The sequence below is a fragment of the Myotis davidii genome, unplaced genomic scaffold (assembly GCF_000327345.1).
Source record: "Myotis davidii unplaced genomic scaffold, ASM32734v1 scaffold44, whole genome shotgun sequence".
NCBI lineage: Eukaryota > Metazoa > Chordata > Mammalia > Chiroptera > Vespertilionidae > Myotis > Myotis davidii.
This window is the reverse complement of record NW_006299705.1, coordinates 11256504-11269501: the sequence shown is the minus strand read 5'-3', so window position 1 is coordinate 11269501 and position 12998 is coordinate 11256504. Positions and strand designations below refer to the sequence as shown.

The following is a 12998-nucleotide window of genomic DNA, read 5'->3' as shown; positions in this document are numbered from 1 at the left end:
GACTTTCATACATGAAATATTATATGAAAAATAAAAAAAGTTCTCTTAAATCTCATAGTTTTAGTATTTCAAAGCACTCACATTTATTGTAATATAAAAGCATCTTGTAAATTGCAGAGTACTATGCAAAAAGAAAGTTGTTACGATGATCACTGCCTCATTTTTCTCTCTCATGAAATCTTAGGACATGCAGTTGTTAATGCAAACCTCATCATATAAATAAAAATCAGGCATGATCATATTTTAGCTCCTTGTCCTTTTAGTGAAGGATTTGGGGATTACAGGACGCTAGTTAAACATTCTTTGTGCCAACGCTCTTATAACTATACAACAGTTTTGATGATAGATCTATTTGTGAGTAGAAGAAGGATGCTGTGAAGCCAAGAGGGAAGTGACATAATCCAATTTGCATTTGCATGGGCACAGAGAACACATCATAGAAGGAAAGAAAACTGGAGGTAGGAGAACCAGTTACTAAGTAGTTGCAGTAGGTCCAGAGAGAGGAAATGGTGAGTCTGTAGATATTTGTATGTAGAAAATTGGAGGTATCGAAAAAATATTTTGAAGACAAAATTCATAGCTCTTGTACTAGAGTGAGGGGATAAAAGGAGAGCTCTCTGAACATAATTGCATTAGTGGTGGCACCATGTCCTACAAAACAAAGGAAGAGGTACCAAAGAGAAGGGATGAAGATAAGTTACATTCTGGATGTATTGGGTTTTAGGTGTCTGAGGGACATATGAGAGGAGTCTAATAAGCAGTTGGTATATGAGTCTGGCATATAGGACAAACAAATCTAGGGTGAGTATTTAAATTTGGAAATTAGCGTGTTGATGGTAAGTGAAGAAGTTTACATTATTAAATTGTATGAGCAGGGGAGGGAGGGTGTCTTATCTTGTGAACCAGCTTAAGTAATGCACAGACTTTTTTTGTTTGTATCTATGTTCATCATTCTGGAGAGTTAGTACACTGCTTTTTTCAGATTTAAAACAAAAACAAAAAAATTGAGAACTACTGGTATAAAATGAGAAGAGAAGAGGGCCTGGGACCAAATACTGAAACACCTACATCGTTAAAAAAAAAAAAAATGAAAAGGGTATTTTGAAGGAGTGGCCCAATAGGTGAAAGGAAATCTAGAAAGCTCAAATAAACGGAGAATGGAAAGGGCCCATTGGGATCATCTTCAAGGTAGTTATGATGACCTTGTCAGGAGCATTTTAATATGAACTGGTAGGAGCAGAAATCCTTACATTGAGGGGTAAATGAGAGGTTAAAAAGGAGATCCTCAAACTTTAAAATAAGAAGAGCAGCTATGGAGAACCTTTTGAGCTCGGCGTGTCAGCATTTTGAAAAACTCTAACTTAACTCTGGTGCCGTGTCACATATAGAAATTTTTTGATATCTGCAACCATAGTAAAACAAAGTCTTATATTTTTGATATTTATTTTATATATTTACATGCCATTTAACAAAGAAAAATCAACCCAAAAAAATGAGTTCGCGTGTCACCTCTGACACGCTTGTCATAGGTTCGCCATCACTGGTCTAGAGCTTAGCTAAATCCAAGATTAATACCCAGGATTCATTTTGTATTTTTGAAAATAGGTAAAACAATTTTCAGTCTTTCTTGTACTCATTTTTCTTTCATATTCTTAGAAATTCCGCCTATTTTATCATTACTTAGTGACATTCTGTTTCTTCTCTAAAAGAAACGTCAGGGAAAAAATCAGCAAGCCAAGCCTTGTCCTTAGGCCTACGTAGAAACCAAACGCCAATGTGCACTGGCTCCTGAAACACAGCTTACAGATGTATATGTCTTTCTTTTTCTTTTTAATTCTCACCTGAGGATATGATTATAGAGAAGAAAGGAGAGAGAGAAAAACATCTAACTGAGAGAAAAACATCAACCAGTTGCCTCCCTAGCACACCCCGACCAAGGATCGACCCTGCAATCTAGGTGTGTGCCCTGATTGAGAATCGAACTGGCAACCTTTTGGTGCACGGTACGACACTCAACCAATTGAGCCGCCCTAGCCAGGCCAGATGTATATTTTCACAGCTACAAGTTAGCATTGAAACAACGGTTGAATTGAATGTAATTATATTGAGGGGATCACCTGGCTGGACAATGGCAAGAAAAGTTGTAACTTCTAGTCAGGAGTCCAGATTGTGTTTAAGTCACGCCCAAACTAGTCATTTTAATGATCAGCCAAATGCTTTGAGAAGAGCATGCTGGGAAACCAAAGAATGAGTTGTTTAAATTTTTATTGTTCAAAAGATTGCTTTGGCATTATAGAGGCAAAAACATTGTTAAAGATAACTTTAAAAAAATAGAACTATTCAATAAGAGGGATGAGTATTATGCTGAAAATGTGGTTTGTTTTTCTTGATAACACAAAGCTTTAAAACGACACTTTTTTCTATGAAACCTGTTATGGCAGAAGTTAAAATTCTTCCCTCTTTCTCCCCACGTATCACCATCATAGTTCATGAAACACTTTGGTGTGCTTGTTCTTTTATATGCCTATTTCCCAGTACTATATCTTAAGACACTTGGGAGCAGGAACTATATCATATTCATCTTTATATTCCCAATCACTAGCACAATAATTGGGACTTAATAATCCATTGAATGAATAAATTATTTTTATTATTTATCCTGATATACCTATCAGTCTCATTTTGAATTTCCATTTGTGCAATAGGAATTAGAATTTTCCTATTGTCTTATACCTAGAGATGACTATTTTCCCCAGAATTCATTTGAAATATTATTAATAAGACAATGGAAAAGAAAATGCCATGACTCATTTGAAATGTAAAAAGCAAATAAACAGCAGCTAAATAGCAGACATTAAATGTTGCACTTTTGTCAAGGAAAAACAAGAATGTTTTTTCTAAAATTTGAAACATTGATGAGTGAAATTGTTATGGCATTAGAATATATTTTAGGCTAAAAGGAATCTGATGCAGATTAATAGTTATGTTCATTAAAAGAAAGAAGAGAACCATGAATTGGTAGAATCAGTTCTACTGACAAAAGGCTCCATAACTTCAAAGCTTGTACATGACATTTTACAAGAGTGATTGGAATGCATATGGCTGAGGAAGAGAATAAGAACAGTTTTCTTTGGTTGCTGTAGTTACACTTTTTATAGTTTCCTACCTCCTTGAGGATCACAAGTGGACCCCCTCAGGAAGGACTTTCTAGTACACTAAAACAAAACACAATTCAGCAAAGAAAATCACACATTACACCATTGGATAAATTTATTTGTCTAACTCTATCTTCAGTTATAATGAAAGGGGCAATGAGAATTTTCAAAGTGATTTAATCTAATCATAATTAGCATATCATAGCATCAGCATGAAAGGATGAAACCTCACTCCCACATTCTAAAAACCTTTAATATGGCAAGATGTACTTGGTTAACATTAAAAAACAAAATTTGGATAATATGTATTCAAAAATTCTTGTGGGATTTTAAAATATGAAATGGTGGTTTTAACATGATTATGTAGGATCACCAAGTTATATATCTCTACAGTGCTTAAGAGATTTTACTAAAAAGTGACAAGGAATAACAGTGGTCATTCATTCGTTTATTATGTCATCATAGATATATATTTGTTGGATGCCAGGCCCTGATATCATTCCTCTAGTGATAATAAGCAGGGAAGCAATTTTAAAGATATATAATGGGTGTGTTTTTTCTATAGAAAACCATGTAAATATATATCTGCTTATTGGAATTTTGAGTAAACTTTTCTATCTATTACATCTGCCAGGAAATCTTACAAGAATGTTTGCTTGTGGAATTTCTTGCCCTTGTTCTTGGATGATATACTGTGGTGTCAGTAATATTTGCAGCTTCTGTATGAACAACTTTTCCTACAAAATTCTTGTCAAAATTTGAGAGAATGACAAGATTTTTTTCTCCCTGATCATCTAATCACAACAAAATTAAGTTACTGTAATGAATTACCTAAAATAAACATGCTTATAAAAGAGCTGCCTCAAGGGGAGGGCTCAGCATGCACCTCTACTTTCACAACAAAATAAGTAGACTCCCTTCTGAATTCTCTCAGACCACAACAGAGAAAACAAGAGATCATATTGGGAATGATTTTAAAAATTGAAGATTTAAATGTACGGTTATATTTGAGCTCATTTATCCTTCCATCTTTATATGCCTAGCCCTGACCTCACCTGACCTCCAGACTCAAAATCCAACTTCCTGCTCCATATATCCACTGGAAGTTTAATAGGCATTTCAAACGTAACATGTCCAAAACCTATGCTTGGCACCAGTCCCTTCCAGTAACTTTCTTTCCCATGGTTATCTCCCTTGTATAACCTGCACCCCCATTCACCCACCAGCCCAGGCCAAATATCTAGGAATCGTCCCTCGCTTCACAATTCCTTTACATGCAATCAATTTTTCAGAAGTCTTCCTGGAGTTATTTTCAAAACATCCTGAGTATGTCCACTTGTCAGCACCTCTACAGCTGCCACCTGAGTGATAGCCAAGACTTCCTAACTGATCTCCCTGCTTTTACCTTTGCTACTCTACTCCATTCTCCACTCAGCAAGTAATCTCTTAAAAATATAAATCACTAAATAAAACCCTCAAATAGCTTCCCACTACTATCTCCTTTCACAGCCTGCAATGTGGACCTTGCCTGTCTCCCAGGCCTCGATTCATTTTACTCTTCCCCTCATTCACTGTGCTCTAACCCTAATCCAACCAGAGGGCCTGCTGCTGAACATGCCAAGCTCACACCTCCTTAAGGAGGTTGGACCTGCTCTAATGCCCCAGATATTCATGTTTGGCTGTGGCTTTGTAGGGGGCTTGAAAGGGGGCAATTGTTGTTTGGTAGTCAAGTCAAATGTTATCTACATCAGATGTCTACCTAATCTAAATCTTAACCTGGCAAGTACCTACTCATTACCCTAATGTTTTTCTTTCTTCTTAGCTCTTATCACAATCTAATATTTTCTTTTTCAGTTTTGTTTTATTTTGTTTTTGGTTGTTGTTTTGTTTTTTGGTCTAATTCTCCCAACTAGAAAATATCTTCCATGGAAATAGGCATTTGGTCTGTCATGTCAACTACAGTATCCATAGCAGCTGAAATAGTGTTGGCCCATTGCAAACACTAGGTAATATTTGTAGAATGAATGAATGAATAAATAAATTCAGTCCTAGAAGTTTTAAGCAAGTATATTTAAAATTTAGCAATTAACAAGACTATACTAAAAGGCTGTGCATTTGTGGAATAATTGTTAATGTTTCAACTGCAAGGGGCCTAAAAAATCCAGGTGACAGTATTTCAATAATCAAAATATGTTGTACTAGGTCTGGGAAATGGGTTTTTTAAATATCATAATACCCCAAATCAAGCCTTTTGAGGTTGTTGGTTGAGATACATTCTTTAAAATAAAAAAATCTGGAGATGGTAAAAAAGGCTAACAAGGGAGCAGATGTGTAGAGCAAGCATGTCAAACTCGTGGCCTGTGGCCCACATGCGGCCCACAACGAATATTTTTGCAGCCCACCCAATATAATGGTATGTAAGAAATGTTTTAATAAAAAATTTGTAAATTAATTTTTACAATATCCTGTTATACATAATTATTAATAACTAGAAGCCCCTTGCACAAAAATTTGTGCACTGGCAGGGGAAGGGTGTCCCTCAGCCCAACCTGTGCCCTCTCACAGTCTGGGACCCCTAGGAGATAACCACCTGCTGGCTTTGGGCCGCTCCCCAGGTGGGAGATGGCACACCCAATCCCACAGTGTCTGCCCCACCTCCCCGGTCACAGATGGCAGGCCCGGATCCCATGCTGGGGCGAGCAGCCACTCAGATCGTGCTGCCGCCCTCCCTGCCCACTCTGCCCAAGACACAGCAGGCCCGGATCCTGCGCTGGGGCGAGTGGCAGCTCGGATCACGCTGCCGCGCCCCACCCGCCCCACCTGCCCCTCCCAGCACATGGCAGGCCAGGATCTCGTGCTGGGGCGGTGCAGCAGGATCTGCCTGCAGTATGCAAATTAGCCGCCATCAAAGATGGCAGCTAATTTGCATATCGTGCTGATTAGCCAATGGGAGGCATAGCAAAGGTACGGCCAATTACCATGTTTGTCTATTATTAGATTAAATGAACTACAACATTTGCTAATGACTGGTTATGTTGCATTCATTTCCCTTATGCGCCTTATAAACAGGTGTACCATTCCTCTCCACTAATACTAGCAGCGAATATTTTAGCAACCGATTGCCATGTCATTAGTCTTGTACTGACTTGTTTGATGTGCACAACAGAAAATATTTCACTTTCGGAGAACAAGAAAAATAGGTTTATTTGCATTATGCTTATTAATTTGTGCAATTATTCAGTGTCTGGTAAGTTAATGTTCAAGAAAAAATACTAATTTTTATTAAAATGTCCTTCTATTTTATGTTAATGATTACTCATTCCTTTCAGCCCTTTGTATTCAGCATGTCTCTATTGAAATGAACCCTCGTTTCTATGAAAATTGAAGCTTTTGGTTTTTTAGCGGCCCACATAAACGTAAACCTTGTTCATTTGGCCTGTGTTAGCCTTTGAGTTTGACATGCTTGGTGTAGAGTGAATGGAGAGCTGCTCAAAGTTCTGATGGTGAGTGATAGCCGGGGAGGTGGAAACTCACCAAGAGCAGCCTTTAAGAGCATCCTGTCCGGCTGAGGTGGCTCAGTGGTTGAGTATCGACCTAGGAACCAGGAGGTCACGAATCAATTCCAGGTCAGGGCACACGCCCAGGGTGTGGGCTCAATCCCCAGATTGGGGCATGCAGGAGGCAGCAGATCAATGATTCTTTCTCATCATCAATGTTTCTAACTCTCTCTCTGTCTCCCTTCCTCTCTGAAAGCCATAAAAAATATACATATTTTTTAAAAGAGCATCTTTACCTAAGCTGACCTGAACTAAGTTGAGTTGAGATTGCAATAAAGGGTTAGGGGGAAGTTAAGAATTATTCTTATATAATAATGTCCTGTAAACACAGTATTTTTAAAAATAGTTTTGAAAGCTTTGAGGCTTAGATGACTAAATTTATCAAGACTTTGTTCACTGATTTTGTTTGCTGAGGGGACCACTAAAGCACTTTTTAAAGGCCCTCTCACTTTTTATCATATAGCTAACGGTCACAGAAGCAGAGTAGATAATGCTCATTGGGAGTATAGGAAACAAAGCCTCCAAAAGCAATACACACAGTGTATTTGCAAAAAGAGATGAGATCCTGACAAACTCCAGAAAAGGTTACAAAATAGTAGATGTAACCTTGACTCATAAGAGTTAATACCAAATTTAGAGTTAAAGACACACACAATTGATCCTAATGATCGTGGCAATATGGCAAATGTTAGCCCTGGGATGCTTTTCATCACCCAGCAGACAAAATGTAACGTGTGAATTTGGAATAGAAACTCATTTCACATTCACACAACATAATTATGAGGTAAATTTTCTGGAAAAACAATGAATGTAATAGATTCCAAAGTCAAGTGGAAGTGATTTTTAAATTATTTGCTATTTTAGGTTATTCAAAATAACCAAACATTGATTTTATAGCTATATCATCACATATTTGAAATGAATGAAAGAATAAATGAGTTTATCTACAGTGAAACATTAGACTGGAGTAGTAATTGGCTGCAGATAGAAAGGTGGAGTAGTTCAAAATATAAGCTCTCATCACTAGTATAACCTTATGCTTGAAAATTTATAAATGTTATATAGACAACATATACATATATAAAATCAAATGAGTTTTAGTCTAGAATGCACCTGATAGGTTATCTAGTCAGTTCTTTCATCATTATGGACTTAAGTATTCAGTTTTACCATTAAAAATGTATTCAAACATGTGATTAAAATTATTGTGTGAAGTATTACTATGGAACCTTAGCCCAGAGAGTTTCTGGGTTTTACTCAAGGTCACAGTATTGGTTTAGGGTGGAACTGGCCTAGCTCTTCATTCCTAGGGTAGTAGTCTCCTAAGAAAAGCACATCACTATATCCATGATTAGATAATTCAAACCAATTTAGTTAGAACTATTGAATAGATTATTTCTCCATTAGGTGATTATTTTTATTATTCAAATTCCTTTTTCATTGTCTTTTAAAGCACCTGCAGGGGGAAAAAAGCAAGAAGTTTGCACCATTTTTTTCAACACTATATTTACAATAATTTAATAAAAACTCTAATATTTAAAGGGAGTATTCTTAAGTTCCAGGCCTATCTTATTTTCTGGCCCTTATAATTATGGAAAAACTTGTATGCTTAATAAAGTTATACTGTAAGTTCAGCATCCTCAAATTAAAGAAACATGTTTTAACTATGCTACAGGAATTTGTTACTTTTTCATAGGTTTTTTTTTTTTTTTTTGAGCCAAAAGTTGGTCTTTATTTCTTTTATGAACTCTGGATCTCAGAAGAGACAGTTGACACCTGATTTCCCTTTGGCAGATGACCAGATAAAGTCAACATTAACAACATGCAGAAAATGCCACATACAGGGAAACGGCAAATGTGTCAGATGATTGAATATTGAGTACAGCTGAAGGTGAGCAGAAATTATCTTTCCATCTTAGTTTGCGAAAGACGTTAAAAGTGCTTTTTGCCTTTGCGAAAATACTTGACAAAGCACAGCTTTAAAATGAAGATAGTGGTTTTTAGATATGTTCTGTAAAAATATATACATTTGATAGTTACATAACAGCTTGAATCAGTATGTGTTTAATAGTAAGTGGGAGATATGTAAGCCCAACATTTGGGGAAAAACAAAATGATAATCAGACGATGAGTTTCTTCCACTAGGTTGAGCAATCATAATCAAGCCTGAGAACAATTCAGGTGTGGGCTCATTACCAACCCTCCTTGACCTTACTTGTCACCAAGGGAGCTTTTCGACAGAAGAGGGCGGATGAACATGAACCCAGCATCATGCCGCCTGCAAAAGCATACTGGCTATTGCCTCTGCACTCATTTTTCCTTCCTTTCTTTAATGAGGACATCTTAATAGCTGTTTCTTAATTTCAAAAATAATGAAAAGCCAATGCAAATAATTCAAAAATTACAGAAAAGCACAAAGGAAAAACGAAAGTTTAAAAAACAAAAAATCACCACCATGGCGACTATTCAAATATAATCTCTGTTAAGATGTTGGTATATCATTACCATTAAGTCAAAGCAGAAGCTTGTACTTTTCTTCTCATTATGTTAAAACCATTTTTTCATTTCAATAAATATCCTTCACAACATTGCTTAAATGGTTGCTGTATTCCATTGTATGGATATTCAGTGAGGCCTTGACTTCTAGTGTCCCCACTAACGAGTTTTTTGAGATACCAGCTGTCTCTCGGCAGATTTTTTTGCATTGAGTTGATAGAGTAATTTGAGTTAACGAGCTCCTGAAGGAGCTCAGTCTTGGAACGAGTTAAACTCGTAAGTCAAGGCCCCACTGTACTCTAATTTACTTAACCTGTCTTCAATAATTAGAGATCTAGATTTCCAATTTTGTTATTGTTAATAATGTCAGCACATTAATTTTTTGTTCTTTGGTTTTTCTTATTTTTTAAATAAAAAAATAAGAATGCCAAGTAACAGAAGAATAACGAAGGAAGAAGCATCTATTCTATTTTTATGAATAAATACCTCTTTCAAATAAAGAGTTATAGAGGTTAGTAAAAGTGTCTTTTGTCAGTTCAGTGCAGCTTGATGGCATTGAATTAGTCATTAAATTAGTTCTAGTCTGCTAAAAGAAACTGTTATATATATTTTTTTAGATTCTGAGTTATGGTTCTAATATTAATCATAAAATTAGAAAAAAATCAGCATGTTTATTTTTGCAAAAGTGTTTATTGTCAGTGATAGTTGTAAAATTTATACAAGAATCTTCTTTGGCAACCTATTACACACAGGGCCATTGTAGATGGGCTTTAAATAAAGGAAAATTGGTAAAGGTTATATATTCTTATGATTTCCTAATAACAAAGGGAATTAAATAAGAGCCATATTTGCTGCCAGTTTTGTATCTTAGTATATGCTTTTAAATATGATATTGAAATGTTTAGTAAAAAGGAAGCATTTAGAAAATTTTGACAGGAAAAGGAATGGAGATTGCTCAACTATGACAGCTGTTAACGGTGTCTAAACACAATGATGTGGTGGACCTCTATTCAAATGTGGAATTAGGGGAAAATTTTAAAACTCACATAAATACATATTCCAAATTATAGTGGCAACACCAGTGAACTGATTTAAACCATGTAATTTGTTAGTAAATTAGATACTTTCTAAAGAGTTTATTATATGTAAAAAGTTTATTATATGTAAAACTATGTGCTTTTTTTATCCTAAAAAAACAAACCAACAAACAAACAAACAAAAAACAACCCCAAGATACCTCACTTTACTACCCAATCTTTATGGACACTAAACTATATGAACTGAATGCACACGTGCACACACACACACACACACACACACACCAGAATATCTGCAAATTTATAAAACCTTTCTTTAGTACCTTGAAAAGTTCAACTGTAGTCAATTATCTTTATAAACTAGAACATTATGTGTAGAGATGTTCTCATATTATAATTATGAAGCAGGTTAATAATTTCATATTAGATGCTATTGGTCTTCTAGGCAAGTATATTTCATGCCAATAACACAAAATCAAGAAACACATTCAAACCAAGAACACATTTTGCTACTATCTTTTAAGAAAAAAGATATTATTTCTTTTCCCTGGAATTAATTTCTTGAGTCACAGTTGTAGTAACTTCCATTTTTCTTTCCCAAAACCTAATATAAATTCCACACATGTTATGGATCAGAACATAAGCCTTTTGAAAAATCTATATAAACCAGCTGTTTACAAGTTTCCCTTTTTGTGTGTTTTATTGGTTAGATGCAAATGGGTTTTAACATAGACCCCAGAATACAAAGAGAATTCTCTATAGGTACATTCAGCACATTCAGGTGTGGTACAATATTATAAGAAAAGTACATATTGTTTTCAAGATCAGAATCTTTATAAAAGATGCACATTACGATAATCAGATAATAAATACCCAAATGAAGCTGTACATTATCACATCTTTGAACACTTTTCCCATTATACAGATCATAAAAATGCATTGTGGATTTGAGATTAATATGACCAATGGATAATGATGTCAGTGGCACTATAATATTGAAAATGTGAAAAAAATATTCTTGTTGCATTTACTCTCAATTTGATGACACAATGCTAGTATCAATTTTAAAAATGCTATATTCTTTGTTCCCAGTATGCACCTTCACAAGCAGTTACTATTGAGACACTAAAACACCAGATCAGCATATATATGCATATATATCATGATATAAGTTAAATGCAGACTTGCTGCTTTTGCAAAGGAGTTTTAAATTATGGTGGCAATTTCTTAGATTATATGCATGGTGACATTTCCTCCATCTTGTTCCCAATCTTTATGTTCTCTAATCATATAAGTAGAATTACATGTGATACACTAAAATATTAGTATTAAAACCTGTAAAAGCTGAGGTTTGATGCAGGGGAAAGATACCACCCTAGGTGTCTTAAGCAGAAGGAACATAATTCAGGGTCTCTCCACATGATGTTTCTCCCACCTGGAATCCTTCCTCCATGCTCCAATCCATGGCACCTGCCATCTTTTTTATTTCTAATCCTAGTCCTGGAGGACTTCCCTGAACCCCAAAGTTTGAGTAAAGTACGTGTTTTGTCAGAAATTTGTATTTTCTATCATAAACACTTGTCACATTTTTTCCTATCATAGATGCTTGTCACATTTTGTTATAATTGTAAGTATATCCACCTTCCTCACTAGGCTTTAAGCTCTGTGAAGACTGGTACTGTATCTGCTGTGCTTGTCTTTGCAGCACAACTCCTGGCCATTTTGTGCGTCTACCCTTGTTCATGCTGCTTCAACTACATCCCTTACATTTTCTGTGGCACACATTTTTCTCAACCCTCCTGACTCAGGTCAGGTGGTATGTGCACTAAACATTTTTCTTTAACTCCTAGATAGAATGTATTCCTTTCTTCTTTAAGATCCCTCCCTTTCTTGGGGATTATTTGTTTGTAAGTAATAAAAACTCACTTCAATTATTTTCAATGAAAGTTAAAGCTTTATTACAAGGACATAAGCAGCTATGCTCAAATATAGACATAGCACTGACTAAAATCTTGAAATATTTCCATTTGAAATATTTCCATAATAGTTGCCAGAGTCCCAGCCAACAGAGCCACTCCTCTGGGATCCTGCCATGTAAACAGGAACTAAAGATTTCATGCCTGGTGTACCGGGCAGTCTCAGGTACCCAGCTCCAACTCCATGGGTAGTGGTTAGCAAGAACTGGAGCACAAAAAAGACCACCCAGGGCTGCATGCCCTCTTCCTCTCTCTATGCATCCGCTTATAATTTTTGTTCTTTTCACACTGACTTTTCAGTATCTCTGAGCACATGAGGGCAAGTGTGGTGTCTAAGTTAGTTCAGGCTACTTTAACAAAATACTGCAGATGGAGTGACTTATAAACAACAGAAGTTTATTTCCCACAGTTCTGGAGGTTGGGAAGTCCAAGACCAAGACACCACTATGGTCACATTCTCTTGAAGACTCTCTTCCTGGTTCATAATCTGTCCTTGCTGTTTCCTCGCATAATGGAAGGGGCAAGAGAGCTCTGTGGAGTCTCTTTTCCAAGGGCACTAATCCCACTCATGAGGGTTCCACCCTCATTGCCTAATCACCCTTCCAAGGCCTCACCTTCTAATACTATCATCTTTAGGGGTTAGGATTTCAACATATGAATTTGAGTGGGGGGCACACAAACATTCAGACCATAACACATTTCTATTCCAATTTCGTATTGCTTCCAGAAGACACTGGCTAATGTCTGTAATTGCTCACTTAATTCCTGGGGGGGGGG

At 36.1% G+C, this 12998-nt stretch overlaps 1 long non-coding RNA gene across 1 annotated transcript; it reads left to right on the top strand.

Moving 5' to 3' along the window:
• The first annotated feature begins 242 nt into the window (after positions 1–242).
• On the top strand, positions 243–12153 carry LOC107184944. The gene is made up of 3 exons (XR_001515848.1): positions 243–253; positions 9200–9205; positions 12123–12153. It is a non-coding gene; the product is annotated as an uncharacterized LOC107184944 (long non-coding RNA).
• The last annotated feature ends 845 nt before the right edge of the window (positions 12154–12998 follow it).